Consider the following 24071-nt stretch of genomic DNA (forward strand, 5'->3'; position numbering starts at 1 on the left):
CACATTGACGATCTTCAGGTATACTTAAATGCAAGCCCAAAATACCTGTGCACAGCCATACAGCATGAAAACGCAGACTTATTAGCTTTATCAAAAGTGTGAGCGAAATACAGCTTTCAAACTTGACCCGTCTAAAACGCAAACAATTTTAGTGGTTCACAAAAGACTTGTTACTCGTCAGTTCTAAGAATCTCTTCTACCCTTACGACAAACACTACAGAAATAACTTTTTCTCCTTCTACAAAGAACTTAGTGATAATTCTGGATTGTGACTTAGTCTGGACTAAACACACAAGTGCAGTCCGTAAGAAGGTATAAACATCACGTAAGTCACCGCACAATATAAAAAGGTATTACATCTCGAGCGTAAAAAGAATCTCGTGGAATCATTAATACTTCCCGCAGTTCATTATGGTGATCCTATTCATCAACGACTCTCGTTTGAGAACTCGTACTGGCTGGCATTTACTGCTTGTGTGCGACACATTGGTGATGCTCGCTAATCCGACACATCACCACTGCTTGCAAATAATTACCATGGCTACGTCACGATAAGCTGGTGCTGATTGCAGGTTTAAGGAGTCTGAGTATCTAAGGTCACCAGTCCCCTACTCAACTCCCAGGCCGGAATCAGTCTATCTGTCTGCGTCTAGAGTAAATTCTATGTGCGTATCTAAGAAAGTTTTCGAAATGTATGCGTAGATTGTATGTGAGGCGGGTCGTTGATACCTGCCCGGTATTCACCTAGTAGGATGTGGCAAACCACCTAAAAGCCACACCCAGGCTGGCCACGTCGTTGCAGGACGGATTCGAACAGGGACCGGCGTGCCACCACATCCTGAAAGCGAGTACTTTAACGCGCACGGCTACCCGGACGAGTGTGCCGATAAGCATAGAGACTGCCATACGCCGCCTTTGTTCTATCGTCTTCTCTCCATTGCACTCCCTCTTATTTATCTTCAACTGTTCAACTACTACTGAAACATCCCCTTAGGAAAATTTGTATTTTAATGTGCTGGAAAACCTCTACGTTGTTTGATTTTCAAACAGCTGAGCAGAACTGGACGTACTCAGACATTTCTCTCTTTACTTATTCTCATCAACACTAAACTGACACACAATATTTTTAGCGCAACGCAATCTGACTTTCAATAATCCCTACAAAAGAATGGCCCTCACTAACAGTAACCTATACCTTTCATTAATCACTTACCTCACGAAAATCGTCGTTCCTCAAACTAGTGCAATACAGCGAGCGCCAATACTGCCAGCTAAATAAAATATTCTAACTACTGAAGGCACTAACTACTGATAGGCATAGTTAGCAAATGAAAGATTTTGATAGAGAACAAAGGCGGGCGGCGCAGCTCCACACCTCGCCGTCTCGCAAGCAACTCTCTCCTAACTTCTCCTTACTACAATTTACCGAAGTTGCTTTAAAAAAAGCTATCTTGCTGTGTTTTTAACTGGCCAATTAGGGTCTCAATGTTAACCTTTAGATCCGCCTACAAAATCTGTCTATCCAATGAGAAACGTTATACTTTTCGTGGTGGGGCAATGTTTTTAACGTTTGCAACGTAACAGAGACGCGAAAAAGTCTCACGCTAAAACTTGCAGCTGGTGTGCCCCTTTTAGTGTTATCGTAAGATCTATACTGTTCTTCTGGAAGGCTCTATCTTTTAACATGGGCTGGGGGGTGGTTTTGGCGGTCAGCTGGCAACGTGGGTGTCCGTCCCTTATCGTAGGGCCTCCTAGCCTACACGATTCTGCTCTCGGCTTCTGTACTCGTTTCTCCCCTCGGAACTGCGTCTGTTTCACGGTGGGAAGGTATGACATGCATTTAGGCGTTCTTGTTTTAGTCTGTGGTATTCCATTTGCTCACTCGTTGATCGTAAAACTTTGGTTAATTTAATGTCAGGATTTATTTGGAGCTATGTGACATACTGTCGAATTTACTATCATGTCAGGGTTTTCATGGAAGGTGTTGGATTTGCCTGACACCTTTCACACGTTAGCCTTTACGTATTAATGCTCGTGGCACTTTACATCCTCTTGCATCAACAAGTCATCCAGTTGTAAGCTAAGGATATAGCCACAATAAGAAGAAAATCATCTCTGTTTCAGTTGAATGGTTGTCGTTAGTGACGTCGATATCTGTCTACATACACATAGAGAAGAGAGCAGCAGAAGAAAGAAACAAGTATGGGCTTTCTTAAGAGCATCGCTTTGCTTCTAATCTGCAGCCAAGCGCGTTGTACTCTACCCCCTGCTAGACGGTTAGAGGATCCAACTATCGTTAAGTCACTTGTCTTTTTCAATAAAATCTTTGGTGTTCTGTGAGGGCGTTGTAGTCTAAAACTTTGCTGTCATGCACCAAGAATAAATTTCTTGAAACACGAGGGACACGTAGGTCCGCGATCGTATTGGTGGCTTTATTTCATAGCTACATTTCGTTTAAGGTGCAACTTCATGTATAACACCGAGCCCTTCGCTTCGTTTAATCTTAAATGTTTGAGTTTTCCTCGAAAGTCGTGCAGAAGAGAGGGGGCGCGAGGGGATATGGTGCCCAAGTGTTGTCCGACATGTTAATATGCGATGGTGACTAAAGTGCAGTCTCCAATTCATAAATGGGGAGTGCTGCAGTCACCACGGACGCCTACTGCAGCGGCTCTGTAGATTTAGCAGGGACCAAGTTAACTTTTTGAGAAACTGACATGAAGAGAGACAAGTATTTAGTTGTCTTGACACTGAACAATCAACTCAGAAATTCCTGATCTTTCGGTTCGTGAAATGTTTGCTTAAATTGCTGCTGGCAGCATTGTTCAAATGCCTCTGAGCACTACGGGACTTAACATCTGAGGTCATCATTCCCCTAGAACTTAGAACTAATTAAACCTAACTAACCTAAGGACATCACACGCATCCACGCCCGAGGCAGGATTCGAAACTGCGACCGAAGCGCTCGCGCGGTTCCACACTGAAGCGCCTAAAACCGCTCGGCCACTCCGGCCGGCTGCTGGGAACATATTCTGAGGCTCTGTGCGATGCAGACTGAGAAAGCGTCGCATGTTATTGCAAACATGGAAGTTTCAAGTTCAGAACAAATAAAAAGCACAGAATGGGGCGCAATATTGAAAACGTTGTTGCCGCGTCTCTATTCTGTCCACTGAATGCTAGTTATTGCTGATCATCTCATCCAGTCAATAAATTTTATGGGTTCAGTAGGTGAATAAGACAGTCAACCAAATGCAATTATATTCACCTGGTGTCCTATTCACTTGCTATTCTGTAAGTGTTGGTGAAGTGCAGCCATCTTCTAAATATTTTGTGGGTTTGAATATTATGAACAAATCAAGGCAAAGTTGACATGAATCTACCGCAACGACGTTGATTGAGTAAATGTAGCTAAATAACAGAAAAATAAGATGGCTATAAAAAAAACAGACAGTGCAAAGTAATTGGTGTAATGGAGGCACTGAACGCTTTCCGTATGGTAAGCTAAGAGGTAACTTTGTCGTTACCACAGTAACCAGCATGACGCTTTATTGACGATATCGGTGTAAAAACGGCGAACTTGATTATAAAAATGATATATACGCGACTATAACAATCGCAGTAGTGGTGATGGTGGCGTTATTCACGACAATGGCCCTCCTTTCAGCTGACTGAGTACGCAGTGATAGCATTCCAGTGAAGCCGTGTACTTTCGTTAGTACACACAGTCACTGCAGCAGCTGCACTGTTTACCCTCTGTAACGAGGTGTACGCACGTTCACAAATGGCGCCACGCCACGCCGCAGCACGGCCGCAGCGGCGCTTGTTACTCCGGAATCTGGCGGACAGCCGCCCGCGTCGCCGGCCGCTGTATAAGGGGAGCCGGCGCTCACCGGCCCAGCACGTGACCGGCGTCCCAGACGGAGAGCTCTCATTTTCATGGAGATGGCCTGCCGTCGCTCATTATACACCGCCGCTTACCGTAAACGTCATCCGCTACTCCAGGAGCCGGGTGCCTACTCTCGGGTACCGTGTCCTCGTTTACCCAGTACGTTCTGTACGGCCACTGCGCGGGAAACACAGCTGCTGTGACAAAAGACGAATAATCGGAAAATATGCGTCTTCTAGCGTTATCTTTGCTATTTTGCTGTGACTGTATTACGGTACCCAGAATGAGATTTTCACTCAGCAACTGAGTGTGCGCTGATTTGAAACTTCCTGGCAGATTAAAACTGTGTGCCGGACCGAGACTCGAACTCGGGACCTTTGCCTTTCGCGGGCAAGTGCTCTACCAACTGAGCTATCCAAGCACGACTCACTCCCCGTCCTCACAGCTTTTGTAATAAGATTCATTGCACCACCAGGATCCTGAGAAACTACTGAATCGGCTTGCAGCCTTCATGAGAGACTATTCCTGTAAGATTCTTCAGTGAAAAGTAAATTCGTTGTTGAAATTCTTGGATGCTCCCAGAGCTGCAAATAAATTAATATTTACCTTGTTCGATTACATGGGAATGATCGTTACCAACGATCGTGATGTAATCCAGGACAGAAAGAAGGTCAGCATCGGTCTAGATTTCAGCTGACGCTACAGTTATCACAGTGCGTTATCATTAACCATTTAGACTGAACGTAATTACACTGAAGACCCAAAGAAACTGGTACACCTGCCTAATACCGTGTCGGGCCTCCGCGAGCCCGCAGATGTACCGCAATACCGCGCGGCATGGACAAGACCGTCTGAAGTAGTGCTGGAAGGAGTTGACACCATGATTCCTGCAGGGCTATCCATAAATCCGTAAGAGTACGAGGGAGTGAAGATCTCTCCTGAAGTCTTCAAACCCAGAAGAATGTTCCTGGATCCATTCTGTGGACATGTGGGGCGTCGCATTGTCCTGCTGGAATTGCTCAAGTCCGTCGGAATGCGCATTGGACACGAATGGATGCAGGTGATCAGACAGGATGCCTAGGTACGTGTCAGAGTCGTATCTAGAAGTATCAAGGATCCCATATCGCCGGCCGGAGTGGCCTTACGGTTCTAGGCGCTACAGTCTGGAACCGAGCGACCGCTACGGTCGCAGGTTCAAATCCTGCCTCGGGCATGGATGTGTGTGATATCCTTAGGTTAGTTAGGTTTAATTAGTTCTAAGTTCTAGGCGACTGATGACCTCAGAAGTTAAGTCGCATAGTACTCAGAGCCATTTTTTGATCCCATATCACTCCAACTGCACACTCCCCACACTATTACAAAGCCTCCACGATTTGAACAATCCCCCGATGACATGCAAGGTCCATGGATTCATGAGGTTGTCTCTGTACCCGTACACGCCCTTCCGCTCGATACAATTTGAAACGACACTCGTCCCACCAGACAACGCGTTTCCAGTCATCAACAGTCTAATGTCGGTGTTGACGGTCCCAGGCGAGGCTTTAAGCTTCGTGTCGTGCAGTCACAAGAGTACACGAGTGGGCCTTCGGCTCCGAAAGTCTGTATGGATATTGTTTCGTTGAATGGTTCGCAAGCTGACACTTGCTGATGGCCGAGCATTGATATCTGCAGCAATTTGCGGATGGGTTTCACTTCTGTCACGTCGAATGATTCTCTTCAGTCTTCGTTTGTGCCGTTCTTGCAGGAACCTTGTCCGGCCGCAGCGACGTCGGACATTTAATGTTTTACCGGATTCCTCATATTCACGGTACACTCGTGGAATGGTAGTACGGGAAAATCCCCACTTCATCGCTACCTCAGAGATGCTGTTTCCCCATCGCTCCTGCACCGACTATAAACCACGTTCAGACTCACTTAAATGTCGATAACCTTCCTTTCTGACAGCAGTAACCGATCTAACAACAGCCCTTGTTGTCTTATAAAGGCGTTGCCGACCGCAGCGCCGTATTATGCCTGTTTACATATCTATGCCTATACCAGTTTCTTTGACGTTTCGGTGTATAACTACCCATATTCCAATCTAACTCAGACATGTACGAGCATGAGTCCAACTGCCTGAGTTAGAATGGAATATGTGTCGTTATAATTACGTTCACTCTATATTGCTACTTATAAAACACGTAATAGCTGCACTGCCAGTAGAAATCTAGAACTGCAACGAAATCAGAAATAACTGCATGACACACACTGTTGTCTTACAACACAAGTATTCACTACATGTTTCGATCATGGACTAACTCCACTGTGGAAAAGTACATACTGTAACAGCTTCGTATGGCTTACATGCTATATAACCAGGAAAGTACACACACACCATTTTGATTTTTATTTTCTTACGGTTTCAAGTCAGCAATGGCTTATACTTTGCTGGTTAAGTAGAGAGTATGCAATGTGAAGTTGTTACAACAGATATTTTTCCATCGTGAAGGTAGTCTGTGACCGAAAACTGTAGTGAATAAATGTATTGTAAGACAGCAGCACAGTGTGTGTCAAGCATTTCTGCAAATACGAGGGCTATTCGGAAAATAAAGTCCGATCAGTCGTGTAATGAAAATCACTGTGAGAATCAAAATTTTATTGTTTGCAACTGTTAGCTACACCTTTCAGCTACTTCTCTACGTAGTCGCCGCTCCGACTTAGACATTTTTCCTGGCCTTTAACCAACTTTCCAATACCATCGTCATAGAAGGCAAACACCTGTGCTTTCTGACTGTTTTCTAAGCTGGACTGCAGCTTGTTGTTTGTTCCAAAATGTTGTATTCATAGCCATCGGTTCATGTGAGCAGAGATGAAACTCAAGGGGAGCCAATTATAGGCTGTACTGTGAGTGATCAAGCACTTCCCATGTAAAACGCTGAAGGAGCATCTTCATTGCCCCTGCAGAGTGCGGCCGCGAATTGTCATGCAGAAGGAAACGCATGACAGTTATGTTATGTGGGCTGCACGACATCAGGCGAAACCTCGCACCAGGCCTTCACACATGGCAGGAGAAAATATTTTGTAGGCATCTTTACTTGTTCACTGTGCGCTCAGAACTGAAAGGAGCGGCGTGACGCCTTCCTGTGTAAAGCTTCATCGGATTTTCATTGTTTGCATTTCGCGCCCGATCGAATCATGCTTTCCGAACAGCGCTCGTACAACAACGCTGTTGACAGTTACCTGAAACATTTTCCCCAGTAAAGAAGGGCAGATGACATTATGAACGATGCTGACCTTCTTTCTGTCCTAAATTTATGTTTTATTTTAATATGGTATCCCTCCATTTCACTCTCGTGTACATAAATACACTCCTGGAAATTGAAATAAGAACACCGTGAATTCATTGTCCCAGGAAGGGGAAACTTTATTGACACATTCCTACGGTCAGATACATCGCATGATCACACTGACAGAACCACAGGCACATAGACACAGGCAACAGAGCATGCACAATGTCGGCACTAGTACAGTGTATATCCACCTTTCGCAGCAATGCAGGCTGCTATTCTCCCATGGAGACGATCGTAGAGATGCTGGATGTAGTCCTGTGGAACGGCTTGCCATGCCATTTCCACCTGGCGCCTCAGTTGGACCAGCGTTCGTGCTGGACGTGCAGACCGAGTGAGACGACGCTTCATCCAGTCCCAAACATGCTCAATGGGGGACAGATCCGGAGATCTTGCTGGCCAGGGTAGTTGACTTACACCTTCTAGAGCACGTTGGGTGGCACGGGATACATGCGGATGTGCATTGTCCTGTTGGAACAGCAAGTTCCCTTGCCGGTCTAGGAATGGTAGAACGATGGGTTCGATGACGGTTTGGATGTACCGTGCACTATTCAGTGTCCCCTCGACGATCACCAGTGGTGTACGGCCAGTGTAGGGGATCGCTCCCCACACCATGATGCCGGGTGTTGGCCCTGTGTGCCTCGGTCGTATGCAGTCCTGATTGTGGCGCTCACCTGCACGGCGCCAAACACGCATACGACCATCATTGGCACCAAGGCAGAAGCGACTCTCATCGCTGAAGACGACACGTCTCCATTCGTCCCTCCATTCACGCCTGTCGCTACACCACTGGAGGCGGGCTGCACGATGTTGGGGCGTGAGCGGAAGACGGCCTAACGGTGTGCGGGACGGTAGCCCAGCTTCATGGAGACAGTTGCGAATGGTCCTCGCCGATACCCCAGGAGCAACAGTGTCCCTAATTTGCTGGGAAGTGGCGGTGCGGTCCCCTACGGCACTGCGTAGGATCCTACGGTCTTGGCGTGCATCCGTGCGTCGCTGCGGTCCGGTCCCAGGTCGACGGGCACGTGCACCTTCCGCCGACCACTGGCGACAACATCGATGTACTGTGGAGACCTCACGCCCCACGTGTTGAGCAATTCGGCGGTACGTCCACCCGGCCTCCCGCATGCCCACTATACGCCCTCGCTCAAAGTCCGTCAACTGCACATACGGTTCACATCCACGCTGTCGCGGCATGCTACCAGTGTTAAAGACTGCGATGGAGCTCCGTATGCCACGGCAAACTGGCTGACACTGACGGCGGCGGTGCACAAATGCTGCGCAGCTAGCGCCATTCGACGGCCAACACCGCGGTTCCTGGTGTGTCCGCTGTGCCGTGCGTGTGATCATTGCTTGTACAGCCCTCTCGCAGTGTCCGGAGCAAGTATGGTGGGTCTGACACACCGGTGTCAATGTGTTCTTTTTTCCATTTCCAGGAGTGTATGTTTCGAAGAACGCTTTTGGCACTAGTGTGATACATTTCAGAGAAACGACAGAAAATTTAAATCACATAAAGAGGGGAAGGGCCTTATCCAACTTTCTCAAAAATACGACTCTGATCACTGTGACATCTCGCACTAATATGAGAGTACGAGGCGTTCCTGGTTACTGGAGAACATTAGCTTTCCCAAGACTTTCCATCATTGCTGCCATCATTACTGTTATGAATATCACACAGCTCTTAAAAGACCTGTCTCATTACTGCGCAAAGACGCCGAATCCGTTTCTATGTTAGCCAAATGTACATCAAGTAATCTGGCGAAAAGTTAAGTCACCTTTTGTATTCAGTCTGAACTAGTGCAACGCTTACACCTAGTATGACACATGTTGATGCAACTGGAAAACACCGTCCGTTCGGCTGGTGGATTCGGAAGACGAGTGCGAGATACCGTCATCCAAATGGCGAATGCTAGTATCTGGTGATGTCAAACATATTGCTAGAACACAAAAATTCTTTCAATTTATTTATTCGGATATTTAGTTATACATTTATTTCAACTGGTTAGATTCAGGCCTTCAGGCCGTCTCTTACATCTAGCCAGACATCCTCAGTAAGTACACATTACAATATGTGTAGTACATGAGCAGTAAATAACAATAACAATAATTACAGTGATCATTACAGTAGTAACAGTAAATGATTAGATCATAGTAATAGTAATAGGTATAACAATGAACATGCGGTATTTCAGAAATGTCAGTCTTATTAAGATGATGATAAGTACTTTCCTCGTTACGTTTTTGTCGAATGTGAGTAATGGCATGTAACAGAAACATATGTTAGCAGTATAGAAGGAATCAATTCGGATAAGATGTTGGCTGGTCCAGGCAAGGGCAAGAAGTAATAGGGTAAAACTAGCAGATGAGGCAGAGGGGAAAACACAAATGGATAGGAATTGTGCTGGCAGCGTGTCAGGCGAAGTAGTTCGCCGTTGGGATACACACCGATGACAACAGGTAAAGTTTTAACCTCCCATTGAATGCAGAAATCGAGGAGCAGATGGACAAAGATTTAGTGTTTGAATAGGTACGGCTAAGGCGCTGTACGCATCCGATCTTGTATTGCTTTCTATTACAGTAAACACCGTTTCCAACATTTCTTAAGTCAATAGTATTTTGTTTTCTACTTGCATGAAATTTTGTTCTTCACTCATACTCCATAATATTTGTTTCATCAGCAAATGAAACCTATACATTCATTCTTTCACTAATACAGTTTCTTTCTTGTTCCCCATCATTATAATTACTCTTGAAATTTCATATTTAACATGCAACGCTTTTATGTTTCAACCTGCTGTTATTTCCTTTCTCGCGAGCGTGGGAGCGGATATATATAATGTGTGTGTGTGTGTGTGTGTGTAGCGCAGTGCAACGCAGGATGGGGGAGTTTCATTTCGGCGGCGGTCAGGCTCTGCCTCAAATGGCCTTACATAAAGGAGGGAGATGGAGCGAGGCAGCGCCAGATGCTAATGAGGAGCATAAACTTTGCTCGAATGCATGCTAATGAAACGTGTAAACTGTGCTCCAACAAAAAAGCCAGAAGTTAACGAAGAAGTATGCTTATGTAAATAGCGTCACATGCACTTGTAAGGTGGCACGTCAAAGACGAAGTTGGGGCAAGCTCGGTTTTCTCACGGTTAATGCACGGGCACAGCTAAAAGCCTCATTAATAATACCAGCCAGCATTTTTTAAAATTTTTGTCACACAGTTACTCGAAAATAGCTATTCTAGAATCAATTTGTATGCTGATCAACGCTATACATTGATTTTGAAAATTACTTTCATTTTGTTCTATCGCATCCGTATATTTCACAAAAGATCATATTATATTTATTGATTCCAGTAACTGAAGCGCAAATATTAAAATAAAATTTAAGCCAGGTTTACACTTTTAAAAATATTTTTTAGGCATATGTTGAAAATACAAGCTGTTCTCTTAGCATCTTGAGTACTCTGTCACATTTAATTTTCAAACTTTCTCGTTTTTCATTCCTTCCCAGAATCTGCATCTTTAAAGACCCTCTTCAACATCCAACAATAGTCAGCCATCATACTTGCGTTCCATTTTCCCTGAAATGTCTTCTCCATTTTGCTAACGTCCTAGTGGAAACGTTCTCCTTGCTATTCTCTGTAATGTCCCAGACTGTCATGGAAGTAGTCGCACGTGAGTGTATGAAGTGGGCTTTTACACTCATGTTACAACTCAACCCCTAGAAACTTTCCAACACGTTTTTGACAGTTTTCTTGTAATCTGTATGTTTTTCATTCCTTAAAAAGTTTTAAGTAAGAGTCCTGAAGGCATGCCATGCACCTTTCTAACAACCATTGTACTCTAAAATTCGTGATCCTTTATCAGTTCGTGAAGCTGAGGACAAACAAATATTATAGCTTTCAGTTTTTCTTGACTGATCAAGGGAATTCTTATAGAAAGGTATGTAAAGCAGGTTCCGTCTCGTGGTCCCGTGAAAGGACACCTAAAAACTGCTACATCAATTTGATATGTTCTGGTGGAAGCAATTTTTTTTGTAGTCTAATAAGCGGTCACTGTAAGATGTTTTCAGTGCCAGGCGCAAAAATATCTCCGACGTAGCGAAAACTTTACACTCCAGGTTCAAATGGTTCAAATGGCTCTGAGCACTATGGGACTTAACTTCTGAGGTCATCAGTCCTCTAGAACTTAGAACTACTTAAACCTAACTAACCTAAGGACATCACACACATCCATGCCCGAGGCAGGATTCGAACCTGCGACCGTAGCGGTCGCGCGGTTCCAGACTGTAGCGCCTAGAGCCGCTCAGCCACTCCAGCCGGCTTACACTCCAGGTAACTCATAACATAAAAGCGGGGCTTTTTCGTGTATCCTGTGTGCTGATCTAAAAGAAAACTATAAATAAAGATGAAATAGACTTCATTCCATTATGAAAAAACTTTAGGTGATAACAGAAAACTATGTACCGTTTAAGAGACATAAACAAGTTAATGAGAACATTTATTTATTTTCAGTCGTGTTATCACGCAGATTGTTGTAATCTTTCGATTGACTGCACAATGTCTCCTCTGAATCCCTGTAACAGGATTGAGAAGCATCCAGTAAAATGCGCGCCATTAGGACAATCAGATACCCTTGAAAATTATTTGTTTCCATTTTTAGAGATTATAATTAGCTGAGAAGTTAAATGACCCTTCATACGCAAATTCAGATCTTCCAGTAAAATGTAAAGCATTCATTAACCCTATTCCTCCACACTACTTTATTAGCAATGAATTATCTTAATGGAGGTTCAAAATGGTTCAAATGGCTCTGAGCACTATGGGACTCAACTGCTGAGGTCATAAGTCCCCTAGAACTTAGAACTACTTAAACCTAACTAACCTAAGGACAACACACACATCCATGCCCGAGGCAGGATTCGAACCTGCGACCTTAGCGGTCGCGCGGTTCCAGACTGTAGCGACAGAACCGCTCGGCCACCAGCGGCCGGCTCTTAATGGAGGGATCTGGTCCTTGACGTGGGAGCATCTCACAGCTTAAGCTATGGGCTACTTTGCAACGAAGGAGAGAAAAGCGATGTCAACATCATGACAGACGGATCACAGCTGCATATAGGATATGCACGGGGTTTCTATTCCCGCATTGGCTTTGAGCGACTCTCCAGTTTCGTAACTGTGACTACGTCTCGATCGGTGTTGTTTTGCAAACTTCACTATTGACAGGTAAAAGTTCCCGTCTTACAAATAATTCTGTGACTACTACGAGCTTTACACCAAACTCTTTGCCGGCCAGAGTGGCCGAGCGGTTAAAGGCGCTACAGTCTGGAACCGCACGACCGCTACGGTCGCAGGTTCGAATCCTGCCTCGGGCATGGATGTGTGTGCAGTCCTTAGGTTAGTTAGGTTTAAGTAGTTCTAAGTTCTAGGGGACTTATGACCACAGCAGTTGAGTCCCATAGTGCTCAGAGCCATTTGAACCAAAATCTTTGGAGAACGAAAACCGAAATTTCACCAACTTCGTCGAAACAAAGTGTTCACTGAAACGATCGCCTGCTTCTTATTATGAGAGCTTATTCATATGTTAGCTTAGGATTCAAGAGCGCTCGTTCTTATATACTATTTGAATGGAGAGGCTGTAATTACGTCGTAAATTAGAGGTTATTGAACGTCACTTCTGAGTACTAATATCGTTATTCATGCCATACGAGATACATTTTGTTAAAGTATGGCAGAATCAGATTCTAGTCTCGTGGGACGTTCGTGCAACTTCAGTTTAACCGACGATTTAAAGTCACACTTTCTGTTATTCAACGAGACTGATTGTTGACATTTCAAACAAATTTTTCAGACACCTCTGAAAGTCACAATGTATTGTTAACTTGCTTAAAGCATCTTGCAACGTGTTTCGAGGTATAGCTTCATCATCAGGCAAAAGTTTATGAAATACTCTAACATCTTCGCTTGTTACTATGAAGCACTGTAAGGTCATACTCTATCATGTTAGAAGTTTTTGTATTGCCGTTTTTACCCAATGATGACATTACACTTCGAAACATGTTGCAAATTAAAAAACTGAATCGAGTTGTCAAAAAATTGTGGCTGGTCGCAGTCTCTGTAAAACCTGTATTAAAGTCTTGATGTTAACGGAGCGTTAATTTTGCAGTTTCCCTGACTCCTCCTACTACTTCTCCTATGCCTCCTCCTCCCAGTCTCCTCCCCCCCCCCCCCCCACCCCTTATGCTGTACCCCCACGCACCACGTCACCTTTGAGAACCACATTCTTGGAGAAACTGACGCTAAACTCTTTATGATGAACTCATTCACGTAAAACAGATTTGGATAATAAATGAAGAAAAAAAAATCATTCAAAACATATACATCCCGAATTACATTATTTTTGTAACGAAATGCGTGACTATCATTGCGTCATCATAGCAGTTTCAAATCGATCTACAGGCGGTTATTTTGTGCCAGTCGTGCGTTTCGAAATCCTGCCTCCTTCACTTAGTGTTATATTCTTTCGGAGCTGTTGCCTCTACCAAATTCAACATTCCTGTTTGTTTTGTATTGCTGAATGTCTATGGTAGAATAAAAATATGTTGAATACTACGGAAACCCATCTTAAACGTCGTTAAATGTTATTTGAGTCATATTTGTTTCCTTCATTGACTGTGATAATATAGGTGGTCGTTTTACTTACTTTCACTCTTTCGTATTACAGACCGATTGCAACAATAAGAAACCATTGTAGTAAAAGTCCGAGAAGAGAAGCGCAGTCGACTCCCATATTGTAGTAAGAATTCACTTCCGTCATAATGAAATGAGATCGACCCAGCTCGAAACATTAAATCGTAGGCGCTTTTCCCACGTCAGTGCTGGAAAATTCCAAGACAATCACATAAATCCTTCTCAAATACGTAAAAAGGCAAGCTCATCCCTCTTGATTTCGACACGTGTAGGACCTTATGTTTCCCACCACGTCAAAGTGATGGTGCGAGCTGTAGAAACAGTTTCAAACACACAAATCGTTTCCTGTTGTACTTGTACGCTCACTATCTCTTAAAGAAAGGGAATAATCGCTAAACTCACCTTAATTACTGAAATACAGGAGCAAGTCCATGAGGTTTTAGAGAGGCTGCCAACTATTTTTGTTAACTAAAAAATGCACTTTCATTACTAAGGAGTCCCGCCTATCAGTGCACTGTCTTTGTGATGTGATTTTGGCACGTCCCCAAAAGACCCACCTGAGGCTGTCATAACTTCTACATTGAATTCAAAACGCTTGCATCACATATTTAGATGCATTAGTAGATACAGGTTGTCAGTCTGGTAAACATGGTCCATGTAAAAACAACAGATTTTTTAACTACTTCAGTTGTATCAGTTACTAAAGAAAGTTTTTGGACAGGAAAATATTTTCGATGAAAGATAATTTATTTTCCTTTCGCAGACGCATTTTTTTCCACCTCGTTTATCAAGAAAACTAACGTAGTATATGTCGGTTATTATTTTGTTCTTAACAATTTAATTAATAAGATGAAACCTTTTTGCCTTCCAGAAAATATCCTCGTCGTAATATTCGACGTGCCATTTCATGATGGGTCACCAGTATCTCAAAAAATGGTTCAAATGGCTCTGAGCACTATGGGTCATATTTTTCGTAATTGTTGAAAACGAAGGCGCATAGCCATCATAAACTTCTGTCGACCATAGTATCGTCACCAAATATTACTTGTGGCTGCTGAACATATCCTCTATTATCTCCACTGGAAAGAAAGCAGCCGACGTGATATTTATTAAATCGTCAGAGCGAAACCCTCAATTGCCCTATCTGGTATCCTCGTGTCTGGCTTGGGCGTAACCTCTCCTACTGGTAGTTTGCCACTTATCTAAGCGTTCTCTAATTAATTGAAACAGTAAGACATGACCATCAAGATGCTGTAATGTAATTTTATTTATTGAGTAGTTTCGATGCTAGTCATCTTCTGGTCGATCTATTGGCACATCTTGATAGAAAAAACTGTACGGGGACTACATAATTGATGAGATCTAGAAACGTATTTTGATAGAAAAACTCAAACTGTCCGCCGTAGATAGCTAACGGTAGCTGATATTGTAGATTCTTTGTAGCTCACGATAATTTATTTATCATAGATTGTCTTATTTAGACATGGTTTTGTACACTGATCTTACGAAACAGTGTGTGTATAATCTTTTGGGAAATAATGGGCTACATGTAATTTTTATATTTTGTGGTAAATAATGTAGAGATCCTGAGTCAAAATGGAGTGAAAAGAAATTAACACAAGGGATCGATTGCTAACTCATTCTCAGGGTTCTTTTTTATAATTAATCATTCAGTTAGATGTTTGTACTGCCGAATATTCATGATCTCGGAAGTTAGTACACTAGTACATCTTTGGTTAGCATCCTTGGCTTCTGGAGTGTCAGCAGGTGTAGAATTCAGTCTGGGCCACATGGGTATTGTTGGGAGATGCCAAACAGTGTATACACATGTATCGTGACTTTGCAATGATGTACATGGCTGATTGCTAAAGTTTTTCAGCTTCATTGCCTTAATGGACTACGCTAGCTGTATACACACATTCAAATATTCGTCCAGAGAGAGAATGTATTTGCTGTATTTTGAAGCTTCATGATTTCCATATGTATGTTCATTACGGTAAGGTTTATACAATTACGGATACTGACAATGGCTGGCCTTAGCGAGGAAATTTCAGCTGATTACGTACGTTTTGCTATACTTCCATAGTTATCAAAAGATCTGCTCTGTTCGTCCACTGGATAAGTATCTTGCAACAGGAACACTTAATTCAGCTCTTTATCAACATTGACACAATTGGAGTTTGGAAAAGGGATTTAGACCATTGCTTGTAATCGAAATCTCAAGTTTTATTCCAAAGCGCCTGTATCGTTCCATTTTTGTGCCCTCCTGAAACGACCAAGCTGTCGCCACCTTAACACAATGTGTTTCCATTCCCAGAAACGTATTACTCTCTTCAATTTGACACCGTCAACACCTGCAGTTCCCTGATAGCGTATAACTCGTTGAGTTTACGTTTCCTGGTGGTCCGACCGCCACACTTGCCTGTCCTCCAGCCCCTCCATCCAGGGCCAAGCACAAGATTTATTCTCGTATCCGGGGCTCAGACTTCTCACGTGGCTGATGTTTCCAATCGTAACGCTTTTCAGTTGGACATTTTATGTAGTATTTTGTTTCTCCTACCACTAGTCATCCTAGGATCCAGAGCCCACGAGTGCTGGTTCAGACTGGTACTGAAACTGGTATTCATATTCAGTTCCTTAATATTCGCTTTTTTTAATTTTTGACGTAGTCTCAAGATTTCAACGGCTTCTCTGGAGAATAGTTGTGCTTCCTGATAGTTTCCACTTTCTGGCGGAGCATACGTCCATCATAAAGGCACTGATTATCTATAGCGGGAAGCACTTTGGACATATTGAGACCATCACATTGCACAACCTCTGAATACGTATATCGGCAGTTTCACCTGAGTAACCACTTTCCGATAGTCCCAATAAAGTCCCAACATCAACTCTCATGTTTGCGTATCGGGCGTCAGACAGTGTTGGCTAAATCTGTATGTCAGACCGAGGAAATTTCACCTTGACCTCGTAATCTCTGCGAAGGAAGAAACAATCACATTTTCGGAAAACTGTCATCCACGGACCAGTATAGCGTAGAGAATGTCATTGGCTCACTCAGCTGCTTGTTGCCTTCACCGTGATATGTTTATCGTGCTGTCACCAGTTATGTAACTTTCATGTAAATGTCCGTAATTTCGAACATTATTTTGAACAAATGAAAGCATAAATTATGCGACGTCAGCGGTGCGTTTCAGCGAGATAGGCGCACATAAATCTGGCGGTGATTAAACCGGTCGCGGGTGCGGCAGCCACTGTGGTGGGGCGGATACGAGCGGCGTGCCCCATTTGGGGAACTGACGACGTGTGGCGTAATGAAGTCCACATCATAAATGTGTGTGTGTGTTTACTCTGCAGGCAAGTGTCACAGGCATAAAGGCAACTTTGCATAATGTACACCACTCACCCACTGTGTGTCCAGTAGTGGGGAGAGCTCCAGAGCAACTCCACCCTCGAAAAGGAAATTGGGTCTCATTTAGACAAGAGCTCAGAGAATTAGTCGAAAAAACAGAAAGTGCTGTCCCTTCATACAGTCTGTGTACGTGCTGATGTTTTAAGATTAAATATTTGCACTGCAAGTACGCATAGCACCGTTATTTATGTACAACTGGCAGATTACCGTCGTCAAAGCAGTGTAGTTGGTCTCTGTTTGTAAACTTGAGACTGTAGCGTACGTGCTTTGGCGGAATTAATTCGGTCAATACAGATTTCAGGTGACAAAAGTCAAGGGGATTGAGATAAGGACATATGCAGAAGGCGGTAGTGTCGCGTACACAAGGTACAAAAGGACAGTGCATTGACGGGAGCTTTCAGCTGTACTCAGGTGATTCTTGTGAAAAGATTTCCGACGTCATAATGGCCGCACGATTGTAATTAACAGATTTTGAGCGTGGAACCGTAGTTGGAGCTAGACGCATGAGACATTCCATTTAGGAAATCGTTAGGGAATTCAGTATTCCGAGATCCACAGTGACAAGAGAGTGCCGAGAATAAAAAAAATTTCAGCATTACTTCTCACCATGAGAAAGACAGTTGCTAACGGTCTTCACTTAACGACCGAGAGCAGCGGTGTTTTCGTAAAACTGTCAGTGCTAACGGAGAAGCATCACTGCGTGAAACAACCGCAGGAATCAACGTGAAACGTACGACGAACGTGTCCGTTAGGACAGTACGACGAAATTTGTCATTAATGGGCTATGACTCTAGGCGAGTGCCTTTGCTAACAGCACGACATAGCCTGCGGCACCTCTCTGGGCTCGTGACCATATCTGTTGGACTCTAGACGACTGAAAAACCTTCGCCTGGTCAGATGAGTTTTAAGTGGTAAGAAGTGGAGTGAGCGTGATAACGTGGTGGCGGAAGGGGGGGGGGGAGGTGATGGTCTAATACCAACAGCAGGTCCTGGCAGGAAGTGCCAACAGAAAGTGAAGTGACAGTAGTGGATAGAAGGGCGGCAGAACTAATGGGATTATTACATACTGACTTCAGTGGTGGCTCTCAGCTACCTATTCCGCTATCTCGGCAACAGCTTGTTTGCGGACCAATGTTTATTGAAACGTTATGGCTTCTACTATCGTATTCCTTCACACGTGCCAGTTTTCGCTATGAATTATGATACACCCTGCATAATATACTCATCAGTACAGCTTAAAGGCTGTATCTGTAAAATGTGAAGAACACACCGTTTTCTCCGTTCGTTAGAGCGAAAGGTTTATGAAGATTATCGTCCGCGGCGTCAGACCCTCTGGCTGCTCCGCGTGGCACTTTTCGAGACGACATGACTTTTCCGTTACGACATTTGTTCGAAACTGTCAAAGACAGTGCTCTCGGCCGTGTTTTCTTCCTCTTAGCAGATTAAACGTTTCCTGAGGCCAGTCAGCAGGTTCTTGACGATGTATTTGCTGTCGGTCTCAGAACTGTTTGCGATACTGCGCCTTCCTGTCATGGCTGTTTGCTCTATATAACTCGTTACTGTTCCTATGTGGCATTCTTCTTTCGGCCATAAGTTTCTTCACAATAAACACCGTTCTGCTATACACTGTCTGATCAAAAGTATACTGACACCCCTACGTAATGCGACATTAACCACTAGAAGGCAAGAGAGGCGGACCCGCCACTATAAAAGGAGGCGGGGATGTTGTGTTATCTGTGGAGAAGCACTAACACCGGAATGGGTCAGTCAGAAAAGGTTAGCGACTTCGATGCGAACTAATCATTGGATGTCGCCTGAGTGACAGCTCCTTCAGGGACATTTCAGCCCTTCTAAAGCTTCCCGAGTGAACCGTTGGTAGTGTGATTGTGATGTGGAAACGTGAAGGAACAACCAAAACTAGGCAGGCCAGTCAATTTCAGGAATGGTATTCTCCATAGGCCATTGTCTCATAAATGTTCCTTTATGACAATCTGCATTGTCATGCTGATACGAAAACCATCTACTCAGAACTGCTCCTCTACTGTAGCCGTACATATTCCTGTAAAACGTGTTCATATCATTTCGCTTTCAGCGTTTTCTTAAGCGCAGTAAAGACACCATAGACTAATCACGAAATACACTGCCATTCCGTAACACCACGCCCTCCGTACTTTACTATTTGCAATATAAATGAGGTCAGGTAACTTTCTCTGGGCATTCGCAAAACCCAAACCTTCCATCAGATTCCCACAGGGTAGAGCGGGATTCATGACTCCAAATCACTTATTTCCAGTCACCCACTGTCCAGTGGCGACAGGCAGATCAGTTGTACTGACGGACAGGGTGGTTGTACAAAATCGCTTAAATACAGTGCAAGGAATCACTCGTGAGTTCTACAGAGCTACCAGAATTCCTGCTATCACAATGACTGCGCGTAGAGAGTTAAAAGGAATGGGGTACAGTGGATGAGAAACTCCTCGTAAGCCACACCTTTTTGTAGCCAGTGCTAAACGACGGTTGATATGGTGTGAAGAGCTTCGCCGCTGGACATTGGATGACTGGAAACATGTGATGTGGGGTGATGAATCACGCTGTACACTGTCTGAATCCGATGGAAGGTTCGGCTTTGGCGAATGCGTGTAGAACGTTACCTGACACCATTTATAATATCAACAGTAAAGAACGGAGGAGGTGGTATTACGGCATAGCAGTGTATTTCGTGATTAGTCTGTGGCCCCCTTACTGCGCTGAAGAAAACGCTAAACGCGAAATGACGTGGAAATATTTTACAGCAATGTGTACTGCTACAGTAGAGGAGCAGATCCCAGTCGACGATTGTTCTTATCACCTTGACACTGCAGACTATCACAAAGCAGCATTTGTGAGACAATGGTATGCGGAGAATATCATTCCTGAAATTGATTGCTCTGCCCAGAATCCCAATCTGAAACGAATAGAACGCGTTTGGGATGAGTTAGACAGTCGACATCGCTCCAGATGCTAGCATCCAACATCACCACATTTACTGGTTTCGGCTCCTGAGGAAAAATGGTTTGCCACATTTCCACGGTTATTAAAATACCTCATTGAAAGAGTTCTCAGCATGGTTCATGCAGTCGTCAAGACGAAGGGAGAACATACTCTGTGTTATTTCCCACTAATAGGGTCATCAATTTGGATTCCGTAGAAATGTTGGAACACGCGAGGCAATACTGACTCGACGACATATCTTAGAAGCTAGGTTAAGGAAAGGCAAACCTACGTTTCTAACATTTGTTGACTTAGAAAAAGCTTTTGTCAATGTTCACTGGAATACTCTTTCAAATTCTGAAGGTAGCAGGGATCGAATACCGGGAGCGAAAGGCTATTTGTACAGAAACCAGATGGCAGTTATAAGAGTCAGGTGGGGGGGGGGGGGGGGGGGGGGCACGAAAGGGAAGCAGTGGTTGGCAAGGGAGTGAGACAGGCGTGTAGCCTATCCCCGATGTTACTTAATCTGTATACCGACCAAACAGTAAAGGAAACAAAAGAAAAATTTGGAGTAGAAATTAAAATCCATAGAGAAGAAATAAAAACTTTGAGGTTATCCTAAGACATTGTAATTCTGTTAGAGACAGCAAACGACCTGGAAGAGCAGCTGAACGGAATGGACAGTGTCTTGAAAGGGGGATATAAGATGAACATCAACAAAAGCAAAACGCAGATAACGGAATGTAGTCGGATTAAATCAAGTGATGCTGAGGGAATTAGATTAGGAAATGAGACACTTAAAATAGTAAATAATTTTGCTATTTTGGAAGTAAAATAGCTGATGACTGTCGAAGTAGGGAGGATATAAATTGTAGACTGGCTATGGCAAGGAAAGCATTTCTGAAGAAGAAAAATTTATCATCGAGTGTAGATTTAAGTGTCAGGAAGTCTTTTCTGAAAGTATTTGTATGGAGTGTAGCCATGTATGGAAGTGAAACATGAACGATAAACAATGTAGACAAGAAGAGAATAGAAGCTTTGAAATTTGGTGCTACAGAAGAATGCTGAAGATTAGATGGGTAGATCACATAACTAATGAGGAGGGACTGAGTAGAATTGGGGAGAAGAGGAATTTGTGGCATAACTAGACTAGAAGAAGGGATCGGTTGGTAGGACACGTTCTGAGGCATGAAGGGATCACCAATTTAGTATTGGAGGGAAGCGTTTAGTTATTCAGAGATGAAGCCTACGAACTAATGACCTCTGCAGTTCGGTCCCATAGGAACTTACCACAAAAAATTTATTGGGCAGTAGTTTTGTGGATCATTTCTGCTGCCCATCTTGGAAACGAGTGGGACCTGTGCTTGTTTTTTGTAAATCTTGAGATGTCATACAGCATTGGCACCATACAATATGCTTGTAATAGACTGCAGTGAAATGGAGATTCGTGGTTAGAAAGCGAAAAGCACTGGTTCCAGGTAACATACTTGCGCTACGCAATAGTGAATGATTGAAAGCTAGCGAGAAATGTATGGGGGGAGAGAGGTTAGTGTAGGGCGTGGCAGTGGTTTGGAGTAGACTGGTCGAGCTCACCGGGGGCCAAGTTCATTGGCAGGCTCTCCTGCAGTCAGCCGCTCTTGCCAAGGACGAACAGCCGGTATGCTGCAGCAGGAGAGAGCGCAGCGGCACCGCAGTAGCTGCGCAGCATAAGGTCAGCTAAAGGGGGGGGAGTGGGGGGGGGGGAGGGTAAAGGGAAAGGAGGGTAAATGGAAAATGGTAGGGGCGGAATCTGTCACGGCTCACCTGGCGCTTTACGGCTTCCTGGCCCTCCACTCATTCACTCACTCCCATCCATATACCCGCGGTACAGAACCGCTGCACGGTACCGGTCCCGCTCAAAAACAAACTGTAGTGTACGGTTCTTCATCAGGTTCTAGTCATGTTCTTCGTCATGTATACAGAGGTGACAAAAGTCATGGCGCTGCGATGTGCACATATACAAATGGCGGTAGCGTCGCGTACACAAGGTACAAAAGGGCAGTGCATTGATTGGTTCAAATGGCTCTGAGCACAATGCGACTAAACTTCTGAGGTCATCAGTCGCCTAGAACTTAGAACTAATTAAACCTAACTAACCTAAGGACATCACACACATCCATGCCCAAGGCAGGATTCGAACCTGCGACCGTAGCGGTCGCTCGGTTCCAGACTGTAGCGCCTAGAACCGCACGGCCACTCCGGCCGGCTGGCAGTGCATTGGTGGTGCATTCATTTTTGCTCAGGTTTCATGTGAAAAGGCTTCCGACATGATTATGGCCGCACGACGGGATTTAACAGACTTTGAACGCGGACTCGTAGTTGGAGCTAGTCGCATGGGACATTCCATTTCGTAAATCGTTAGGGAATTCAGTACTCCGAGATCCACAGTGACAAGTGTGTGCCGAGAACAAAAAAAATTTCAGGCATTACTTCTCGCCATGGGAAACAGTTACCAACAGCTTTCACTTAACGACCGAGAGCGTCGGGGTTTGCGTAGAATCATCAGTGCTAACAGAAAAGCAATACCACGTCAAATAACCGCAGAAATCAATATGGGACGTACGGCGAACGTATCCATTAAGACAGTGCGGCTATATTTGGCGTTAATGGGCTATGGTAATAGACGAATGAGGTGAGTGCCTTTGTGGATAGCACGAGATCTCCTGCTGCGCCTCTCTTGGGTGCTTGATGTTATCGGTTGGACTATAGACGACTGGGAAACCACGGCATGGTCATATGAGTCCCGATTTCAGTTGGTAAGAGATGATGATAGGGTTCGAGTGTGGCGTAGACCCACGAAGCCACGGACGCAAGTTGTCAGCTAGGTGCTGTGCAAACTGGTGAGGGCTCCACAATGGTGAGAGCTGTGTATACGTGGAACAGACTGGGTCCTCTGGTCCAGGTGAACCGTTCATTGATTGGAAATGAATATGTTGAGCTACTTGGTGACCATTTGCAACCATTCATGGACTTCATGTTCAGAGACAACGCTGGAATTTTTATACATGACAGTGAGCCATGTCACTGCATCACAGTTGTTCGCGATAGGTTTGAAGAACATTCTGGACAATTAGAGAGAATGATTTGGCCTCCCAAGTCATCCGACATAAATCCCATCGAATATTTATGGGTCATAATCGAGAGGTCAGTTCGTGGACAAAATCCTGCAGCGGCAACACTTTCGTAATTATGGACGGCTGCTAAGACAGCATGGCTCAGTATTTCTGCAGGGGTCTCCAACGCGACTTCTTGGCTCCACGCCACATCGAGTCGCTGCATTACGACGGACAAAAGGAGATCTGACACAATATTAGGAGGTTTGCCATGACTTTTGTCAGTTCAGTATATTTCCCATAATCCAGAGACAGCACTGTACACTGAACTTCTGTTGTAGACTATCTAGAACACGTACAATTTGTTAACGAGATTCGTTGATTGCCAAGTAAGTACACTTCATTCCAATAAGGCAAGAAAACTCACATAAATTACTGTACTTCATAATGTTACACCCTTTGTCCAATAAAGCTGCGAGGCTGGTTTTACTCCTGGCGTACAAATGAAGTCAGCGCAGAAACTACTTTGTCAGCTTGAACTAACAACTGTCAACAGCAGATGTGCTTACGACCAATCAGTTGTAAATAGTGTTAAGTAGTGGACGTACGACTATAGTGCGTCAACGCTGTTGTGTCACAAAATCACAAAGGAGCAACGAACTGAACATCTCTAAATCAAACGTCGAGACATATTCCAGTATGTTTTGATGAA

The 24071-nt window shown here is 44.2% G+C and overlaps 1 protein-coding gene and 1 non-coding gene across 2 annotated transcripts in view; one reads left to right on the forward strand and one right to left on the reverse strand.

Moving 5' to 3' along the window:
- Positions 1 to 24071, forward strand: part of LOC124593783 (tyrosine-protein phosphatase non-receptor type 13-like) — a 723760-nt gene that overhangs the window by 242968 nt on the left and 456721 nt on the right. The window lies entirely within an intron of this gene.
- Trnas-cga lies at positions 4231 to 4305 on the reverse strand. Its single transcript has one exon. It is a non-coding gene; the product is annotated as a tRNA-Ser (tRNA).

Source organism: Schistocerca americana, chromosome 1, assembly GCF_021461395.2.
Source record: "Schistocerca americana isolate TAMUIC-IGC-003095 chromosome 1, iqSchAmer2.1, whole genome shotgun sequence".
In the NCBI taxonomy this organism is placed as follows: domain Eukaryota; kingdom Metazoa; phylum Arthropoda; class Insecta; order Orthoptera; family Acrididae; genus Schistocerca; species Schistocerca americana.